Source organism: Miniopterus natalensis, chromosome 5 (assembly GCF_054644295.1).
Source record: "Miniopterus natalensis isolate mMinNat1 chromosome 5, mMinNat1.hap1, whole genome shotgun sequence".
Classification (NCBI taxonomy): Eukaryota; Metazoa; Chordata; class Mammalia; order Chiroptera; family Miniopteridae; genus Miniopterus; species Miniopterus natalensis.
In genome coordinates, this window is record NC_142085.1 from 56,802,948 (window position 1) to 56,824,913 (window position 21,966).

At 45.4% G+C, this 21,966-nt stretch overlaps 1 pseudogene; it reads left to right on the forward strand.

Moving 5' to 3' along the window:
• The first annotated feature begins 13,886 nt into the window (after positions 1-13,886).
• The window catches only part of LOC148093108 (large ribosomal subunit protein eL43 pseudogene), a 35,375-nt pseudogene continuing 27,295 nt past the window's right edge, over positions 13,887-21,966 (forward strand).

A 21,966-nucleotide genomic window follows, 5' to 3' on the forward strand; every position in this document is an offset into this window, starting at 1 on the left:
TCTGCACTTCAAGAGCAGGATTGCAAGGGATCTTGCCAACTGAATTTCACTGACACTGCTCCACAAGAACCTGAGCTGTGCTCGTCTGGGGAGAAATGGTGAAAGTGGGAACCATTCATTCTTCTCCCACAGGCCTGGTCTCCACAACACACAGAACCCCAGAAGGACAGGTTTCCACATTGCTTGTTGTCTTCTCAGCCAATTGTCCAGGGAGTGTACACCAGCCCAAAGTACACCAGATATAGGGTGATGTCACACCTGGGCACTTTGCTCACTTGCCGCTGAAAATCGTTACTTACTGGGGCCAAAGTAACACTGAGCAGTTACAGTGTGTGATAAGGTGGTGAATGACCAACCCGCAGCACACCTGGGAGAAGGCAGGAGCGGCAGGAGCTCAGCCTTCCCTGACTCACTGACCTGGTGATTCTTCCCAGCTACACTCCAAAGCTGGTGGAGAGGTCTCCTCTGCCTGCAGCTGAGGGGAGGAAGTCATCTGGACTTTTGTCATAGGTAGGGTGAGCGGGGGACACTGGGTAGGTGGCCACAGTGCCAACCAGTTATACAGAAATGATTTCTTTCATTCATTCATACATGCATGTATTCTTTCATTCACTTATAACTAGTGCATTGAATGGGCTGGGCTTGGTGGTATATAATCAGGAAATAGCTTACTTTTTCCCCTCTTTCTCTCATCACTGCCCTTCTAAACTGCTCTACCAGATCTTCTTTCACTGGTCAACACCTCAGACAAATCCCACAACTATTCAGTCCCTTTCAGGGATCAATAAACCGTCCTCACACTACAGTATTAAGAAAGCTCATTCCAGTATACATTTAAATTTATTTCCCATCAAATGCAAAGCTTTTCCAGTTCCTGCAGCTCAGGCCTGACTGAAGTACAAAAAGGTTGCACTGCTGTCTTTCGTCATTGTGTTCTTACCTTTCTCTAGCTGCTCCTGACTCCCCAAGGTAGGGCGCAAGAGAGCAAGGAGCCGAAATGTCTTTACTCGGCTGGGCCTGGTGGAATCTAGCCCTTGTTGTCCTCTGAATGCAGATGCTCAGGTACTGGTTCTTTCTCTTGTCAGGCACTTTAGTGAGTTTCTTGAATCTGCCCCACCCAACCCAGGGCCTGGACTTGGAATGATGCCCTCTCTGGCTGACTCCTATGACTCCCCTTTAGTTCCAGTGCCAATGGGATACCCCACATGGCAACTAATGTAAGCTCCCCTCACCCTGGCAGTCAGGGCCCTTGGCTGGTCTTGTCAAGAGGACTCAAGCCCAGCTATCATCCTTAGAGGCCATGTGGCCAACAGAAGAACTTTTTTACCTATTGTTCCAACAAACTCTGGAAGTGAAGGCCTTGCCCAAGAGCTCTTTGTTCCCCACGACGGTGGCAGCCAGAGCAGGCCTGCAAGACCCTGCAGCTCAGCAGCTTCCACCTGGAAGGGAGATTTTAGCCTCGGCTTCTGGTAGACCCCCACTCTCAAAGTGGTGCTCTCAGAGCCATTCCTACTTGGTTCAAGGATGTGGGAAACACTCCCCAGTGAGAGGAAAAGGAAAATAAATGCACAATGCTTCTTACTAGAACTTCCATACAATCCATCCAAATCTATATCTGTATCATTCATGGCTATTATTTTGACCAGTTCTTAACAAGTCTTGCAAGGATAGAAGTTGCATCTCTGTCTAGGACATGAGACTGCTTGTTACTCATCTCAGCTTTGGACATCAGCAGTTCTCAACAGAAAAATTCAATTTAACTTTGTTGTTTACTAATTCATTCATTCATTCACAGTATTTATTCAGCCAACATTTATCCATCATGGACCATGTGCCCAGGACTGTGCCAAGGTGTACCCAGTATGAAGCAAAACTGGTCTGGACTCACCCTCTTTGGGTGTGCTGGGTGGGTCCACCAAGGCTGGCCTCTGGAAACCTTTCCAGAACATCTACATTTGCTCAATACCATGTCCTATCAACGGGAATTCTGCTGTTCAGCCTTGGTGCATGACCACAAAGACAGTATAACTTCATGTTTGTAATAATGGTCCCAAGTGCTACAAGCTCCCAAAGTGCCCTTGGAGTCATTACTAATAACTTAGTCATCAGAATTGCTTTAGTATTGAATATATTTGGCTGATATCTGATTCTCTAGCAAGAACAAACTTAGTTATGCTTCCATTTTAATATTAAACAGACACACATTCTAAGACAGAGTTGGTTCCCCTATAATCAGAATAGTTGCTAAATCATAACATCCCATTTTTTGATCAGGCTGGGATCAAACATATTCCTGTTTGTCTTTGGAGTAGTTCGTAATTCTATAAAGGGTGTAGATGCACATGTGTGTATGTGTAAATTTTTTGTGTGTATTTTCCTTTATTAGGTTGAATTTTCCTGGTCTTTTCCTTTTTATCCCCAAAATAAAAGTGCCCACTTTCCTGGCTTAAGTGGATAACTCACTGGAATATTTAACTTATTTTTAAAATGCAAATTCATATGTTTTTAAAATACTGCTCCTGTTCTAGTCACTGCCAATCAAAAACATTCATCTTAGAATGTTTGCCTTGATCCTGGAGTTGGAGTCTATGTGTTTTGATTTTGTGGGAATTTTTTTTTTCATCTCATTAACCTCAGCACAGATGAAAAGTTTTGATCTGATGCAGGGAAAAATACCAGAGGATCTTTATCGTTGCCAACTATTACATTTAAAAGTCCTGTGTTCTAAGCCTGGTTCCCTGCTGTAATATATCAGTCTCATTAACCTTATAAATATGATTTTTCAAGAGCAAAGAACTTCTCCCTTCTACCTTTATTATGTCTAATTTGCATACTAACACATAGTCCAAGTGTTGGCAGATAATATTTGAAAGGCCATTGAAGTATAAGAATAACTACACACTTGCAGATGTGTTATGAAATATGCCCCATTAGTCACTTTGTATTTGAAAGGCAAAAAATAGGCACCTAGCAACAGCATGCTGTCGCTCAGGATTAGAGAAAAGCCATTTACATCCAGGAGAGATTACCCCCTCTGTGGGGGGCTGTCAGGCTAGTATATTTAATTACATAAAAGATACTCACAAGGAGACTCAGCTGTTGATTGTCCATATGCATGGTGAACGGCAGGAATGACATCCCCAAAGGACAGCTTTCAGTGGAGGAGGAGATGGGGCTTATTGGGAGCTTCCAGACAAGTTTATAAGCCAGTCCTGCGTAGAGAGACCCTGGGGCTCCCCTTGAGGGCTGTGCTCTCCCCTCTGGAAAGCCTCCATGCTTCCTCCCTGTCTTTCTCTCTGAGTGGATTCCTATGAGGGGGTGCTCACTGGCAGAACCCAGCAATAAGGATCCATCACTTAACATCCATTCAGGACCCACCTCCCCAACCAGCAATGAGGCAGAATGTCAAAATACTGAGTCTGCATCAACATCCGATTAGATCGAATTTCCAGAAGGTTCTTCTTTTCACACCAGTTAGGACAAGTAAGGAGTAACAGGAGGCAAGCAAAAGTGATGAAGAGAAGAAGGAAGAAAATATCTGAAATTCAACATTCAGCTGGGGAGAAATTCCTTGAGAATCAGGTGCTGTGTCCTGGCCAGTGCTGGAGAGAGCTTCGGGCCCCAAGGTCATCTGAAGACCTTGGCTGAGCCTGGGTGGCCGGCTCAGGGCTCAGGCTGAGAATACACAGCCCTGCCTTCAGGCAGTTCCCCTTTGGCCAGGGGAGCTAAGCACCCAGGGAACATCCCAGAAGGTGTTTCTCTGTGTCATGGAGACTTGAGAGCAGGCAGAAATTCACATGTGGTCAAGTCAACATCTTGTCCTCAAGTTTGGCCTAGGCTGTTTAAATAGAGGAATGTGCAAGGGGATCTGCACGCATGGGGAAGCCAGGGCTGAGGGGGATGGACTTCCCTCTCTCCTTGAAAGCAAAAGGAAACGAAGGGGGGGGGAGAAAGAGGGGGCTCGCAGGCAAAAAATGGTATCCATGAGAAGTAGTGGTGATGACGGGACAACACTGTGAATGCAGCCGATGCCACCGAATTTTACACGTAATGATGGTTAAAATGGCAAATTTTATATTTATATATATTTTACCACAGTTTAAAAAATAGTGTAATATACTAAAACCCACTAAACTGTACATTTAATTTTTTATTCTTTAAAAAAATTTTTCAATTACAGTTTATAGTCCATATTATTTTGTATTAGTTTTGGGAGTCCAGCATAGTGGTCAGACAATCAGATACTTTACAAAGTGTTCCCTCTGATATTCCCAGTACCCACCTGGCAGCACACATGGTCATCACAATGTCACTGCCGTATTCCCTCGGCTGTGCTTTACATCCCCATGACGATTTTGTCACTACCAATCTGCCCGTTTTTTAATTGGATTGTTTGAGGGTGTTTTGTTTTGTTTTTTGTTTTTTGGTGTTGAGTTGTTTAAGTTCTTTATAGACTTTGGATATTACCCCCTGATCAGATGTGTCATTGGTGAATACGTTCTCCCATTCAGTGGGTTGTCTTTTCATTTTGCTGATGTTTCCTTTGCTGTGCAAAACTTTTTAGTTTGATGTAGTCCCACTTTAAAAGTTTTTCTTTTGTTTCCCTTGCCTGAGGAGATATATCAGTAAAAATATTACTAAGGGAAATGTCCGAGATTTTACTGCCTATGTTGTTCTCTGTATTTTCATGGCATCGGATCTTACATATTAGTCTTTAACCCACATATATGAGTTATTCTTGTATATGATATAAGAAGGTGGTCTAGTTTCAGTTTTTGCACATATCTGTCCAATTTTCCCAACATCATTTATTGAACAGATTATCTTTACTCCTCTGTATGTTCCTACCTCCTTCGTCAAATACTAATTGACCATATAGGCAGGGGTTTATTTCTGGGCTCTGTATTGTGTTCCACTGATCTGTTTATCTGTTCTTATGCCAGTACCATGCTGTTTAAATTGTACATTTTAAATAGGCAAATTGTATGGCGTCTGAATTTATATCTCAGGAAAGCTGTTTTTTTTAAGAATGGTATCCATGACCTGTGTGTGTGTGTGTGTGTGTGTGTGTGTGTGTGTGTGTGTGTGTTTGCGTGGACACATGTACACCATCAGGAGAGACTGCCAGTTTCCAAGTTAAACTACTTTGGGTGGAAAATGTCAGAGTGGGGACTAGACAAAGGCAGGGAAGAGAAATGTAACATGTCTGTCCATTGGTCACAGAAGAAAGGAGAAAGAAGTAAGGTACAATAAATGCTCAAGTAATATAATAGTACAGGCTGCATGTGTGTTTTTATTTTAAATTTTTTAGAGAGAGAGAGAGAAACATCGATTTGTTGTTCCACTTATTCATGCACTCATTGGTTGATTCTTGTATATGCCCTGACCAGGGATCAAACCTGCAATCTTGGTGTATTGAGACTGCATCCTAACCAACTGAGCTGCCCGGCCAGGGCCAGGCTTCACATGTTTTAATAAGAGAGGGTTCTCCACCAAAAAGTCCCTGCCTGGTTCTGCTTTCTGTATGTAGTTTGTTTTCAAAGTTAGAAGCATGGCTCTCTGCCTACAGAGGCCCATGAAGGTGTGGCAACTAATGATCCAGCTGAAGCTCCTATTTTCTCCTTGAAATATCTGCTTGTGCTTAGGAATGCAGCACATTGCTTTTGATTATCCCTTGGGCAGAGTCCCTTTTCCTGGAAGCACACGTCCAATATCAAGGGGTCATGATGGAGGCAAAACTGGGTCTCGGTCCGGCTGCCTCACTGCCTTGGAGAACTTGACTTCTCATCAGTCATCGCCTGGGCTTCTTCAGCCGTAAATATAGATGATTATACCTCCCTGACTTCTTCCTGAAGTAGCATGAGAAACAGAATCCAAACAAGCTAAAACGTGATAGTGTTCAGTAAACTGTGAATCACTGCCTTCGTGGAAGTTCTTCTGGATGCCCGTAATAGAAACCCAATAAATAAGCAAAAAGGAAGGCACTGAGTTGAAACCTCTCAGAAACCATGAGTGGGAAGTGAGGCTGGATCCAGAATTGGGGTCTGGAGAGCTGGGACCTGAGGCAGCTGCCTCCCTTGGGCTCCTCTGAGTCTCCACCTGTTTTGATTTCTCTCTGTTTGCAATCTGGCTTCCGTTGTTCTGGCTCACAGGGCCAAACATGGTGGACCCATGGCACCTGTGATGACACCCCCCCATTCAAGCCAGGAGCCCAGGCTTTTCTATTGGGTCCTAATTCAGATTGGCTCAGCCTGGGTTGGGGGCCACTCCTTGTCTAATGAGTCCTGAGTGTGGGCAGGGGCACATAGGACAAACTTGGCCATCCTTTGTCCATCCCTGCGGGACCCAGCTGGGCAGGTACCAGGAGAAGTGCCTTCTGCAAACATCATGGCAACCTCTAGTGGCGTGATTACAACAGTCAGTGAAGAGTAAGACTTGACTGTAAGAACCCCTTTCACAGTATCCCAGTCTCTTTAGTCTTCTGTGATTTCTATCATGTAAGCTCTGTGGAGGCTGCCCTGGCTGGGCATTAAGGCTGAACAAAGTGAAAAGGGGCCCATCAGTGAGTGGGCTAGGCCAGTGGGGTGCCTTGGGGGGACCTGAAGCCACCTTGCAACTCCTCTGAAATGTGACCAGGCTCCAAGGCTATTTATTCGCTTATGCCAAGGGGTCCGTATTGCATTTCTAACAAAATATATTACAAATGAGAGTGAGTACAAGGCAGAGAAGCCCAATTTTAAGCTAGTTTAAACAAAAAGGAAATTATTCTGGGGCTGCTTTCCCGATCCTCCGCCTTTCCCTCCTGTTTCCCAGCTCTCCACCCAGAGACGTGGCGAGTGCCGCTCGGCCCTTCTCGGGTGCAAGGACTGGGGGAGGCGCTGCGCTAAGGGCTGCTGGTTTTATTTTTCCCTTTCTCTTTCATTGCCTGTGGTCCGCAGTTACCCATTCCCCTCCTGGCCTTCATAGCTGTGAGAGGGTGAGCAGGTGTTGAGAGCAACTTTGTTCTTTTTTAGTCGATCTCAATACAGGGAAATCATCCAACTCTCTCTGGGTAGCTGGCAGCGCCTCCAAGGCCAGACCACTGGGCAGGGCTCCCAAGAGCAGTGCTAGCTTGTTCCGTGTCATGAGGAACTGGGCCAGGCCTGCTCGTCTCTGCCCATAAGAGCAGGCTGCTTTTCAAACAGATGCACAAATAATTGGATGCCTTGGATAGACTGCAATGGTACAAGGTAGCAACTCCACCAGGCTGGCCCAAAAGTAAAAAGAACAACTCCAGGCTGAGGAAACTTCTATTGTCCCCTTCAGTTCTGTGCTGTCCTTCAGCCTCTCTTCCACCCTCCTCTGTGTCGAGCACAGGTGAGCCGGGGACTTCGCCCTGGCCACTAGACCTGCTCCGTGGGCTGGAGAAGATGCTGATGCTGGGAAGGCAAGTGGAAGGGCAAAGACAGGAATGCAGAATACCAGGCCTCTTCCTTGCCCAGTAGCTAACTGGACAAACACATTGCAGGGCATTGCAGGACTTAACCCTTAAGGATTAACGCTTAAAAAGCCACATGGGTAAACAAGTGCACGATTGTATTCACTGCTAGTTATTATTGGCATCTGTTCCTGGCACTAACCAGTTTACATTTGACAAGTCATTCATTCCTCACAGTGTTATAGCACTGAGATAGGCACCTCATAATAACACCTCAGTGTTACAAGCTCCATTTCACAAATGAGAAAATCAAGGCACAGATTGGTTAAATAATGTGCCCAATTTCCCACAGTGAATAAGTGGCAGAGGCAGGACTTGAACCCAGGTAGCCTACCTCCAGAATCACTACACAAATTCCTTCCCACGTTATCAGCATCTTCTGAGGACAGGATGGAATCAGTCTTGTATGCCTGTGATAATTTGCATGGTGAGATGCCACTAGAGAGAAGAAATATTTTAAAAACTCTAAACGTTAGAAAAAGTAGTTTTAGTGACTAAAAATTTCATGACCTGTTGAAAGCTCAGCAGTCAGTTTGCAATTCTTCTAACTTTCCGCAAAACCTGCTGTTCTCACTACCGTTAATGTAGAGGAGCAGAGCCCTTGGTGCGCGGGGGAGGGAGAGTCATTATTTTAGCAGTGTGATCTGATGGGAGTGCTGGAAGATGAACAAAGGTGGGATTTATTCCGCAGCCGCTCTCCCTGAAGTTTACTGTGATCTGCAAACACATGGTAACCGCTGGAAGCACAGGATGGCAGTTGGGAACATGGACCTAAGCCACTCCGATTCTTCCCCACTTGCTTGGCCCTCTCCCACAACCCACAGAGTGTCCCGGTTCTGCTGGCCATTTCACTCCCGGGTCTAGGGAAAGCCCGAGAAGAAACTCCAGGGCAAAATACCCTCCTTTCTTCAACTTATCCCCCGTACATCAGTGTAAGAGATTTTCCCTCCTGCGACAGATGCTGGTGTTGGGGTTCTCAGCCGTGGTACTCTCTCTGCTGTGCGCTTCCCTGGTTTTTGTTGGGTCTTGTTTTTATTTTTCTTCAAATATATCTTTATTGATTTCAGAAAGAGGGAAGGAGGGGGAGAGAGAGAGACAGAAGCATCAATGATGAGAGAGTCATTGATCGGCTGCAGCCCGCAACCCGGGCCTGTGCCCTGACCGGGAATCGAACCCCGATCGCCTGGATCCTAGGTCGACGCTCAACCGCTGAGCCACGCCCGGCTGGGCTGTTGGGTCTTGTTAAAGCTACTTCTTTATTTTATGTGGATGGCTGGAGAGCTGGAAACATGGGGAGGACATTTTTTCTAAGATCCACAGTGGCCAAGGGTTGCTTCTCTTGCCATTGAGGGAGCCCTACTGTGTGGCTAGGCAGCAACCAGTCCCCCTCCCCTGGCACATCCCTGAATCTTCCCCCTCCTCTCTGACACCTTTGGGACCATCCTGGTGGTGATGGCCGCTCCCTTCTCTGTGCCCGGTGCTGAGTCCACTTAGCTTTTTTCTTAGTTTGCTCAGGCTGCTATAACAAAAATACCAGAGATTAGGTGGCTTATAAACAACAGAAATTTATTTCTCACAGTTTCGGAGGCCGGGAAGTCCAAGGTCAGGGTGCCAGCAGATTTTGTGTCTGGTGAGAGCCTGCTCTCTGGCTCATAGATGGCTGTCTTCTTGCTATGTCCTCACATGGGGGGTGGGCAGAGGGAGCTCTCTGTTTGTTCTGTTTTGTTTTGATTGTTCGTTTTTAACAAGGGTGCTAATTCCATTCATGAGGGCTCCACCCTCATGACCTAATCACTTCTTAATACATTGGGGGAATAGGTTTCAACATAAGAATTTTGGTGCAACACAAATATTCAGTCTATAGCAGCCTCTCTGACTGTCTAGTTTACATGTTTTGTCTGTCTCTTCTAATCTGGAGGTTCAGAACCACATTTTCTTCATTCATTGCCTGCCTCACTCCATCAACAAGTGGTGGAAAAGCGCCTCCTGTGTTAGCAGACACATTCACGTGCATGCGCGCAGTGCTGAGCACACTGCCTTTGATCAAAAAATGAATCCACTGCTTTTCAGAGATTTCCCTGTTTTCTGAATTCTCTTCTTTCCTAACCAGGTTGTGCTTGGAAAGAGGGGCACTGCTAGAATGGAGGCCAGCTTTGCCCTTCACAGAGAAAGGGTTGGAAGTCAGCTTCATGGGTCAACAGAGGCTCTCCTAGGTATCTGCCCTTTCATATAACAAGCTCTCTCAGAAGGACCAGTCCAGGCAGCAACTTCTTGTCTAAACACATTTCTCTAGAAAGTCCCAAACAGAGAGTGCTAGTTTCCTATGTGAAATCCACTGTCTCTTAGTAACAGAGCTCCGGTGTCATTCTAGGCACCATATATCCAGTGAAAAGACTACTTTTCCAAGCCTTTCTTGTAGAAGATGAAAACAGAAATTGTTGAATGAGACTCCTGGGAAAGCTTTCTTTGCCATTCCATCCCATCTGCCTTCTGTCATTGGGGATACGGATGCATGTGATGGCTGGGACTGCAAGAGCCATGTGAGGCCATGAAGAAAAGACTAAGGGACTCCCAAAGACCTAGCCCTGATCTGAATTATTCTAATTGATTCCTGAGCCACTGAGCCCATGTGGTAATTACCCATGTGTGCACTTCTCATGACAAACAAAACCTTGGTGTTTAAGCCACTATAGTCAGTTCTCTGTCACTAGTAACCAAAAGCAATTCCTAACTGACACACCAAATTAGAAAGAAGGTAGTTCAGTGATTACGCAAAGGCCTTAGTTACTGTGAGCTGAGCTCTTATGAAGCCCTGGTTCTCAGAGATTCTTTTTTTGCTGACAAGCCCCAGTGCCATCCTTTTCTGAATTGAGAGATCCTTTTTGGTGTTCCTAGTTTAACTTCTTCAGTGAAAGTGAAACATGAAAGCCACAGGGCTCCCTCCCGAGGAGCAGTTTTAGGAAAGCAAGTCATCATCTTCCTTTGGCATGGGGTCACCTGCAAAAGCATTGCTGATACCATTCCCATGAACTGCATATTGAAGTTCTCCAACATCTGGCAGTTGAGCTGCTACTTGCTTTTTTAAGCACAAGTAAAACCAAGCATTCAAATGTTCCCAATTTAGCCTCATAAGCATTATGTTGGGCGAGTCTACCTTGGCCCACAGCTGCCAGCAATTCAAAGCTCTCTCTTATACAGACATTTTCAGTTTTTTAAGACTGAGTTCTCTTCATTCCCAACTGTGATGAAGTCACATGGGAGGAATTTTTATAGAGGTAGCCACTGTTGTGTCTTATCTGAAGCCAAAAAGGCTTCTCTGGGGCTAGGGTGGTGTGAAGGGTCCTTAGAAGAGACAGGAAAAGCTGCTCATTAAGCTGAAAGCTTCATTTCCTCTTAACCCTTTTTAAGGAGCCTACTCTTCTGTGTAGCCAGGCCCTCATCTCAAGCAGCCATTTTAATGGCAGTGGCGCCATGGAGGTGGGGGTGGTAGGAACAGGAGACCCTGCTTTCTTTCTCCTTCACACCCGGGAGGGGTGAGAAACCAGGGCCGTATGAGGCAGGGCTCTGGAGCAGATAACTCTGTCCTCCAAGGCCACCCATTCCATTTTGGGAATCCTTTCATCCCCTGTTGATACCGCCCAGGGCCTGAGGGCTCTTACACCCACCACCCTTCATCTTCCTATGTTCTCTCTCCTTTCATGCTCCAGGTTAGTGCCACCTTCTGCAAGGGATAGTGGAATCAGAGAATATCAACACTAGAAGGGGCTTCAGAGATTGCCTTGGCTCACTTTCTGTTTCAACATGTGGGTAGACTAAAGTCTGTGGCAGAGAGATGACCTGTCTCATGTTATGTTACTAGTTAGCGGTGTAGCTTTAGGTCCTGACCTTAGGCTGGAATGTTTGGCACAATAATAAGTGATAACTAACTCTTCTATAGTGTTTACTATGTGTAAGTACCATCGTATGGTGTGTGTGTGTGTGTGTGTGCATAATCGTTCCTATTTTATGCATGAGGATTATAAGGCACAGAGAGGTTAAGAAACTTGCCTAAAGTCACAGCTAGTAAATGGCAGGGTCAGGATTTGAACTCAATCTAGCTCTATTCTTGACTGCTACACTATACTGGCATACTAATGCCTGGTCTTTGGCTACTTACTTCAAGTCCAGATAAGGGATCTCTAATAAATTCCTAGGCCAGAGGATTACTGGCTTAATATCCTACCCCTGGAGGAACATTTCCCAAAACATGATAACAACCATGATAGGTGTTAAATAAACTAATCAAAACAAAACAAAAATAAATTCCACAGTCAAATAAATTTGCAATGTTGTATTAAATCAAGTTAAACAGGTTTCTTTTTTTTTTCTTTTTTCCTTTTTATTACAGAACTTCTCAGAGCCTTTAACATGCTAATAGACATTGTGAATTCTCTAAGCATCTAAAAAGCATTTGCTAAATTTTTTAGACCATTTAACTGTTTTATTAACAATAAAAATGTTTATCTGGAGTTTGTCACATACATTAGTATACATATTAGTCACATAGACTCCTTTTAGAAAATAAAGATGAGAAAATAGAAAATGGAAAGGCATTCATAAGCCCATTCCCCAGAGACAACTGCAGTCTGCTTTGGATGTAAATCCCCTTCCTTCCTTTCTCTCTCTAGCTCATGCTTCACACGCAGCTACACCCAAGTGGAAGGTCCCAGGTGGGATACATACTTGGCGACAGTTCTGACCGCTCTCCCCATCCCTGTGCCCGCCCCACACTGATCTGCAGCAATAGTTTGCACAAGGGAAGGGGCTGTGCTTCGTGTTTGGACGCTTGGGCCTGGAGGGTCTAAGGAGCAGAGAGCACGGGGTCTGGTCCCCTTTCTGCTGCAGGGGTGGGTCTGACCCAGGGGACAGGAACCGCTCCACAGATCCGGGTAGAATTCAGCGCGGCTGCCACACAGTGAGGGCAGAGAGCTCCCGCTCCGCTCGGGCAAGTGGCGGGAGGGAGGACACTTCTCAATAATGTACTGAGGCGGCTGTTTTCTCTCTTGACACATCTCGGTCACAGAATGGGATCCTCAGGCGAAGAATATGCCACCCTCTTGGCCAAGTGTCTCCCACTCCAATTCACAGCTCCTCCAGCCCTCTCCATTGATGCTACTTTGGTACTCATTTTAGATTTCCTAATTTGAAGTCTATATTTAGTCTTTCTGCACTAGAACACTCCCAGTAGTTAAATATGAAAACTAAGGCATCATAAACTAGTGGCCTACTATTCCAGTGGAGAGATATGAGCATTCATGGGCTTTGATGAATCACCCCAGGTTTCTCAGCATCTCACCGCTACTCTTAATTCTTCAGATTAAGCAGGGAAAGAGCGGAGGAAAGCTGGGCTCTTTGGAGGCCAACACCAGCCCGCTAGCGCGGCGCTCTTCTCTGATGCCTCCGCCTTTCCCAGGCAGCCCCCGCTGCTTTCTCTGTTTATTTTGCAATTAGTGCTAGAAGGAGACTCATGGGGAAATTTTTGCTTGGGGGCCCGAATTTATATTTCAGAATGTCTTCCTCTCCTTAGAGCGCTAGATTCTGTAAAAAGAGTTTGAAAACAATAGCTCTCAGTGCACTTTCAACAATCCTCTTGATAATAATCCTTGGTAATTTCAACATCCTCAAACATGATGCTTCCCATAGGCAGCCGCCCAGTTCCTCAACTTCCTCTGCTCCAGTGATCTTGTTCTTTATGGCATCTTGGCCACTTATACCCATGGCCATGACCTTGACTTTGCTTGCCATGACCAACAATCCCGCTCTCTCTATAATCTCAGTTTCAAACATCCCACTCTCCTGTCACAATTCCTCCTTCCAGCTCAGTGTTCTGTTCTCTCCAATGACTCTTCAACCTCCTTGTGATCTACAATCAGTTGATTTACCACCTTTTCACTGTTCCCCCCTCCTCCCACTACCCTCAAGTCCTAACTGCCCTCTTTACCCACTTAGATGCTGCAGTCCGTGGTTATCACAGTGCCAGTTAATGCACAGCTCCCTTTGACCCCTCTCTCCCTTTATTGTACCTTCCTGGCAAAACCTGGACCCTGGCTGAATGTCTGCCCTGTGCACTCCATCTGCACCTGCACAGCTGGGTGTGGCTGCCTGGTCTTCCTTTAAGTTCATTATCATAGCTGCAGGTGTTTGCCTGGCACTCTTTTGTTTTCTTACACCACTTATGCTCCTACTCTCCAAGACAATTTCCCATTTCCTCCTCCTTCCTCACGCACTCAACCTTCCTCCTCCACCCTCACTCTCAGCTGGTGACCTTGCTTCCTAATTCCCTGAGATCGTGGGACAATCAGCTGATGAGTTCATGCTTTCACCACCATACCCACGGCCCACCCTCGTCTGTGCCTACCCCCAGTACAGGATGGGCTCCCAAGCTTCCATGAGCAACACTCCGAGCGTGGGCCTCAATCCTGACCGGCAGGTTGGCATCACTTGGAAGATGGTCGGAAATGCACGTTCTGCAGCCTCCGCTCCAGAGCTGCTGAATCAGAAGCTCCGGGGTGGGGCTTGGGAATCTGTGTGTCGACTGGCTTTCCAAGTGATTCTTATGCACAGTGAAGTTTAGGAAGCTCTGAACTAGACCCTCTTCTCTCTCATCTACCCAAGGGTATCTCTCCCGTGGTTGTCCCCTCTCTCTGGCATGATCACACTTTCTTCCTCTCTACTACATAATTTTCCATTATCCTACAAACAAGCTGGAGACAAAGCAAAAAATACCTCTTGATTCCAAATCCCATTTTAGCTACCACCTTTTTCTACTTCCCTTTTTCTCTTCAACTCCCTTCAATCTGTCTTTTGCTCCCAACATCACCCCAAACTGACCTTGCTTAGGTCATTATGGCAGATCGGCCAGGTGGTTACCAAATTGTTTCCTCTTCTGTGCACACATCCAAATGAGGCCTCGTGACTAGTTCTTGCCATAAGAATGTGAAGGGGGGCAATGTGCCACCTTCAGGCTCAGGCGTTTGGGCATGGGTGAGCCTCAGTGTGAGCTGTCCCTTCCCTCCCCAAGGTGAGCACGGGGGCCACATACTGAAGATGGAAAAAGGCTGAGTACCTCAGTCACCATGTGGAAGGCTGTCTACCAAACACTTGATTGGACTGTGACATGAATGAGAGAGGGTGGAGGAGGAGGGTTGAGTGCGTGAGGAAGGAGGAGGAATTGGGAAGTCGTCTTGGAGAGTAGGAGAATAAGTGGTGTAGGAAAACAAAAGAGTGCCAGGCAAACACCTGCAGCTATGATAATGAACTTAAAGGAAGACCAGGCAGCCACACCCAGCTGTGCAGGTGCAGATGGAGTGCACAGGGCAGAGATACACAATTTTTATTGTGTTAAATCACTGATTTTGGGGCTATTTGTTACAGAAGTAAGTCTACCTTAATGAAATTACCAGTGACCTCTGCATCCTTAAGTTCAATAGTGAATTTTCAGTTATTATTACATATCACCAAATATCAGCATTTGGCAAAGTTGACCGATGGCTCCTTCTTAAAAAATTTTCTTTACATATTCTTTAGGCCTCTTCTGTGTTTTTTTTTTGTGTTGGTTTTTTTTTTTTATCCTTAAACCCAGTTTAATAAACTTTGTCAATACTCCTTTGTGTTAGCTCCCCCCAGGGCTCAGTCCTTGCATCTCTTCTTCTTAGCACTCACTCCTCTGTTAACATCACCCTCGCTCTTGGCTTCAAATACCTTCTGTACAAAGATGGTTCCCAAGATTATATCTCTAGCCAGGACCCAGGACTTACTTGTCTATCTCTCTACTAGACATCTCCACTTGGCGTCTAAAGGACACCTCAGACTTAACATAGCCAAACCATGCTCCTGATGCCTCACCCATAATCTCCCCATCTCAGAAAAATGTTAACTCCATCCTTCCAGTTGCTTAAGCCAAAAACCATGGTCTAGTGGTGACTCTGTCTTTTATTTCCCGCATTCCATTATTATCAATTCCTATAGGTCTTACCTTAAAAATATCCAGATCCTCATCTTACCCTTCCATGGCTACTGTCATGGTCCAAGCCACCCCATCAGCTCTTGCTTAGATTGTTGCATTGTCCTCCTAATATTCATCCTGCCTACATACCGTTCTCAACAAACAGCCAGATCTTTACACACATAAATCAGGTTATCTTGCTTTTCTGTTCCACCTCCCTTTATTCCCCCAGCTCCCCCACTTCTGCTGACATACAATATTTTCCTAGATCACTCAGAACTGAAACCAAAGTCTTTAAAATGGCTTTCAGGCCCTAGGTGAGCTGACTCTCTATTACCTCTCTGACTCTGTCTCTGACTCTGTCTCTTCCGACTCTCTCCTTGGCTTGCTCCATTCCTGCAACACTCTCTTCTTTGCTGCTTCAAGCATGCTCTTGCCTGGAACACACTGGCCCAGAGAGTTGTAGCTGCCTCTCTCACTTCCTTTGGACCTCTGGTCAAGTTTGTTCTCAACAGTGTGGCCTTCCCTGATATAAACTCTTGCTCGCCGGTACCTATATTCCCTCCACCTCTTAGCACTTATCACCACCTGGCACACTATATATTTACTTATTTATTTGCTTATTATTTGCCTAATCCTACCAGAATGTAAGGAGGGCAGGGACTTTGTCATGTTTGTTCTGTTTCTGCAGAACATAGAACAATGTTTGGCACAGAGTAAGTTCTCAGTAAACATTCATAGAATGAATGAAAGGACTGCTACCTACATGGGCCAGCTGAGCCTCATTGGCCCTGGTCAGGAAGCAAGTCTTACCAGCTGAGTTTTGCATTTCATTCCTGGTGCACTTCATTTCTGGTGAATCCAGTCCTTTATTGCCCTCCCAAAGAAGTTTGTCTCAAGGATCTTGTCTTCAAAGCTTCTTACGTACCCTATTTTGGACTGTGCTGGGAGACTTGTCCACCTTCTCATAGAGTTGGCCTTGCAGACACTCGGTGATACTGTACGTGAGTTTCCAGAACAAATTCTTGCTTGTGAGGCTCCAGGGTTCTGTTTTGCACTATGGGAAAAGCTGATTCCCCCACCTGCTCTGCCCCAGGAACACCCTGAGTCTGACTAGGAGAGCAACGGACAGCTTTGGGTTCTACTTTTGGAAAAGTGCAGACAAGAAATCATGAAACCTTTGGAAGAGAGAATAGAGGTTGGAGGTCTGTTCAGTCACAGGATTCTTCAGGAGGGATGAGCAAGACTGGGCAGGTTGCTAGGAGGTGCTGTTTCCTGGTCCTCCCCCCTCTCTGACACTGTCTTTGGGAAAGGTTGTTGGAAGCAGAAAACACACAGGCTTGGTTGATGAAAAGCCTGTTTATTCCTAGTACACTGGACACTTTGTTCAGGAATAGTTCATCCATTTGAAAATATTGCCCTTGTAATGGTGCCAAGGTCATTGCCTGCTGGGGTTATCAGCAGAGTACGTGCTAGCTCTGACTGGGGTATTTTAATAGGTGTATCACTTCCCTGCCAAAGTGACTAAAGAACACTGCATAGTTAATTTGTATTCAGTGCTCTCCCTGCAAGCATTCTTAATGTGAAATTTTTGTTGGACTTTATGAGAAAAAGAGAAAGAAAGGAATAAATAGGTTAGGATACAATGAGCTGCTTTAAAAATGAGTTTTAGGTACTGATGCATTTTGGAGTTCTCTGTACCCATTCAATAATAAGAATGTGCTTCACTAAGCATTGGAGAGTTTTCAAAAAATTTTTATAATCACTCTCTCCTTTGATGCTGAAATCACCCCTGTAAGGTAGGGTGGTGTGGTCCTCTATTTTAGCTGAGAAAACTGAGCCTCAGGGAAGTTGAATGGCTTGTCAAACAACGTGAAAGAATTAAACATGGCAGAGGTGCATTAGGGTGCAAGTGTCTCAGTGCCTAGGTCAGACCACATCCGTCCCATCGCGGTGAGCTGGGCAGGTAGAGGAGGTGCATGGAAGGGAAGGATTTAGCTGGGTTTTGTAAGAGGTCCTTGAAGTGAAAGTGAATGGAAAGCAACTACAGCTCTCTGTGTCAGCCAACACAAGGTAATCAACAGTTTTTCACCCTGAAAACTGTGTAGAGACCCTACCTGCAGAGTGGACAATGAACATTCAGGGGTAGCAGGGCCTGTGGGAGGCAAACATCTCATGCAGCAGTCCCATGGCACTGTGGGAAAATCTCCACCCTGGGCCTGAGGGGACCAGAGATCCAGTGCCAGCTCCACAGTGCATTGGTCTATTGTGTAACCTTGAACAAACCCTACATAAGACAGATTTTATCACATCTGCTCACCCCCCTGATATACAGAGCCAGCTTTTATTACAATGTAGCAATGGCGGGAATGAAGAACTAAAAAGCAGGTCTATCAAGTCATGGATATCACAAAGCTGGAGAGTGTGGCTTATAATGACAAATGACAGATGGGATTGCTAGAAGGTCTCAAGACTGGTTGGAACATTGGGATGAAGCCTCTAAGGTCAGTGGACAGAATTGTACTTGGGTTTAACAATAATTAGACCAATGGCAGCATTAGTTATTGATCCATATTTTCCTTACTCTTGTAAAGGATCTGGGAAAGCTAAAGACACATGTTTGAACTGGAGACGATTTATGAGTTTTAGTTACCTGGAGGCTCAGCATGACTAGGGGTTGACAGAAAAGTTACTGGCAGAAGTGCAGGGCTTAGCGGGACTCACCTTGAGCTTGCATGCATGTGTGGCCACATGAGCCTTGGGCTCCAGGAGAGTGCTCTGTAAGAGGCTCATTGACAAACTGCAGGCAGGGCAAGTGGTGGGGAAATCATTAATGTCAGGGATTATATGGCCTATAAGGGGACTACTCAGTGGGGTGACATGATGGTGATCTTCACATAATTAAGTGATCAAGAGGAGGAGAAAGTGTATAACCTGTGTGGAGAGATGTAGATACAGAGCTAGGCCAGGAAACGGAAACTAAAGGATGCAGAGCTTGTAAGAATGGGGGCTGGAGGCCTTAATGTGGGGAGCTCCTTCTCATCAGATGTGCAGCAGCCTGACCACCTGGCAGGAACTGGCACAGGGTTCCTGCATTGTGTGGGACTGGAGCTAAGGGAGGTCACTTGACTCACACCAGCAATCTAGGAAATGAGAGAATATGTGTGGTGCAAACTCTAACTGCTCTGTAAAAGTAAGGTCATCGACACACACGTTCCACTGTTCCCAGGTAGGGGCACGGGCGTCTGTCTACACTCACTCTTCAACAGTCTTCAAGTCTGTCTCTATTCTCTGCTGTTCCTCTGAATATGCCCGGAGATAATAATGTTGCTTTGTCAAGACCTCTGAGTGTTTTATTTCCATTTCACAACTGAGGGCATGGAAGTACCAAAGACTTCCGAGTGGGGAAGAAATTCAGAGGCAGCTCCTGAAAGGGCTCACCTTTGAGTGTGAGTCTGTTTCAGGTACATCAAGAGAGCGGGAGCTTTGTAAGCTGGCACTTATTGGAGCTATCCTCCCCTCCCCACGCAACCCCACCCCACCCCAAGGGAGCTGTAGAATTAAAGGCTGAGGTTTTTCTCTTTTCTTTTTCCTTTTAGAGGGTTTTTTGTTTGTTTGTTTTTTGGTTACCTAATAGATCAGCTGAACTAATATGGAGAAAGAAATTGCTCTTTCAAACAGAACAATTTAAGGGCAGGGCAATGAACTCTGCAGTAAGAGCTATTGGCAAAATGAAGCTCCCCTCTTAGGCTGAGAACGCTGCAGAAATGATGCCTAAAGCTTCAGGGATGAAACCAGATAGGCTTCTGACCGAGGCACCTTCCTGGAGGGTGTGTTTGCATTTGGCAGGAAAATATCATACACACCTGTGCTGTTCGTTTCTAATAATCCACAGTTGGGTTTCATTGGTTCTCCCTCCCCACCCCCAGCCAAACCTCCCTTGTTCTAAGAATTGCTACTGCCTCGGCCAAACTCACAGAGGTGCACTCCTGAACCAAAAAGAAAAACTAACTAAATAAGTCAAACCACTAAACATTAAAAATAAATAAAATCCCCTCTTCCCCCCAAAAGGCCCTGCCTCAACTTTCAGAGGGTGTGGCAGAAGAACCCACCTACAAACTGGGCTGGACCAATCACAAACTGTTTCCTGGAGAATGGCATTAGGCCCGGCCAGTCAGGTGATCAGTGGCTGGTTGGAGCCAGGCCTGAGGATAGAGCCTGTGTTGAAGAATCCATCTGCTGACATGAGCTTTCAATCAAACAAAATCCTCCCACTCGGTTATAAGCTCTAACACGGGGCCTGATGTGGACATGGGTGCCTAGTACCTTCTTCCTTCCCCGCAGCAACTGTGGTTTTCTTAGGATGTGATTGCTAAGAGTTAGCCTGTTTTCACAGAATTCCACAAGAGCCCTGATTTCTTTGGATTTATTAGACTCTTTGGCACTAAAAGTAGGTGGTTTTAAGTTCAAACTGATGGTCATGTTGTTCTCTCACCCTTTTAGCCAAGAGGTTCAAGCAGACCAGAGGCTGTGTTAGCAGTGACTAATGTCACAGGCCTCCCACAGGCTTCTTTTCAGGTTTTTAAATGATAGACATGCTTATTGGGTTGACGCTTATTATTTTGAATCAGGGACTAATGCCTTATTCTTACTATTTCTTTTACAAAACTCTAACTCATTCTGCAGTTGAAGGTATTTCATAATTTTTAAGACAGTGGTGTATCAACGAGGCATTGCATTTGACTGTGAATAACAGAAACCTGAAAAGAGACATAAATAAATGTTAAAAGCTTTATTTTTCACATTGAACAGAAATCTTGGGACGGCATCCAGGGCTTGGTGTGGTGGCTTTACAATGCCACGAGGGGCCCAGGTTTCTTCCATCTGCCATCCTTAGCATGTGGTTTTCATCCTCGTGGTCATCAGATGGCTGTTGGAACTGTAGCCATCAGGTCTGCGTTGCAAGTGGAAAACTAGAAGGGCCAAGAGCAAAATGTGCAGGCCAGTGAGCTGGTCCTACCCAACAGCTTCCACTTATGTCTCATTGGCTAAATTTACTTCAATGGTCATCTGGCAAGGGGGGCTGAAATATGGAAATATTGAGCCTGGCTCATTGCTGCCTCAGACAAAATTAGAGCTCCATTAGTAAGGAAGAAGTGGGGACAGGTGTCTAGGAGTCTATGCTCTATATCCAAAGGAATGTTTCTATAAGAAACGTTCTACTGGCTTACATTTTATTGGGAAAACTTATTAAAATTTCATATACATTTTTCATTATGAAATCACATTACGCTATAAAATCTCCGATAGGGTATTCACAGCTGACCTACCATGGCTTCCAACTAGAGCCATACATTGAACTTAAATCATCCCACCCAAATGTCCTTTTGTCTGCCAGTTCCCCAGGTCCAAAGTCATAGTTTACTCTTTTTTACCCTTCATCCTTCACATTTAACTACTCACAAATTTTGACTACTATCCAGAGGATCTCTTTAATCTATCTGTTTCTTTCCACCCTGACCATTAGCCCATCTGAACACCCATTAAGTCAGGTGCTGTGCTGGGTTCTGCATATACAAAGGTCATTGAGGCATTTGGTCTTAGGATTTCAGTCCTGGGTTACACACCAGCAGCAGTCTGAGAGCTGATCTTCCTGATTCATTTCCAAACCTGCTACTCCTTGTGTGTCCACTCCTTACTCAGACACTGTCACCTTCTTTCTGCAGGATGCAGTCAAAATCTGTATTTTTCATATGCTTTACAGCCTGTCTCCAGTGTGAGTGTGCAGGCTTAGTGTCCTCTAGCCATGAGGAGTTAGGGTGAGTCCTAGAAAAATGCTTGTCCAGCCACTCCTGGCATTGTGACCTTGGGCAAAATCTCTGGCTCCAGCTGCTGTATGGACAGTGATAATAGGTAGCAGCCACACTCGAGCGGTTTTGTCAGAACCAGGAATAGTAAGAACATTTGAAAGAGCCTCCAGTTTTAAGAAGGTACTTGGCTACCTCTGGATCAATTCAAAGAGGTTTCAACGACTCTTAAGGGGATTAGACCAGAGGACTTCAGTGAAACTTTTGTGCTTTTGTTCCCTCGGGTGGAAACCCTCAACAAGTGTTCTATACAAACAACACTTGGGGTCAAACAAGAGCTTTACAATGATCTGTCTGGGTCCCAAAGTCCAACTCAGCGTCTCTCAAGAGCTTCAGAGTCTATAAACATTTTCACAATATTTTATTGAATCTTCACAATCTTTGAAAGGCTTGGGAAAAAATCCCACATGCAAAGATTTCTCAAGCAGAAGCATCACCAGGAACCTCAACAGCCATTCAGAATACACAACCTCCAGACCTGTCACCCTCTTACCTCCCTCCTTTACACAGCTTTTCTTAGGGATATTGCCTAGAAGGAGGTAAAGTGGACATCGTAAGCTCCATTTGCATTTGCAGGAACTGAGACTCAGAGTGGTGAAGTGACTTGTTCAGAATCATAGCAGTTAAGAAGCTAAGTC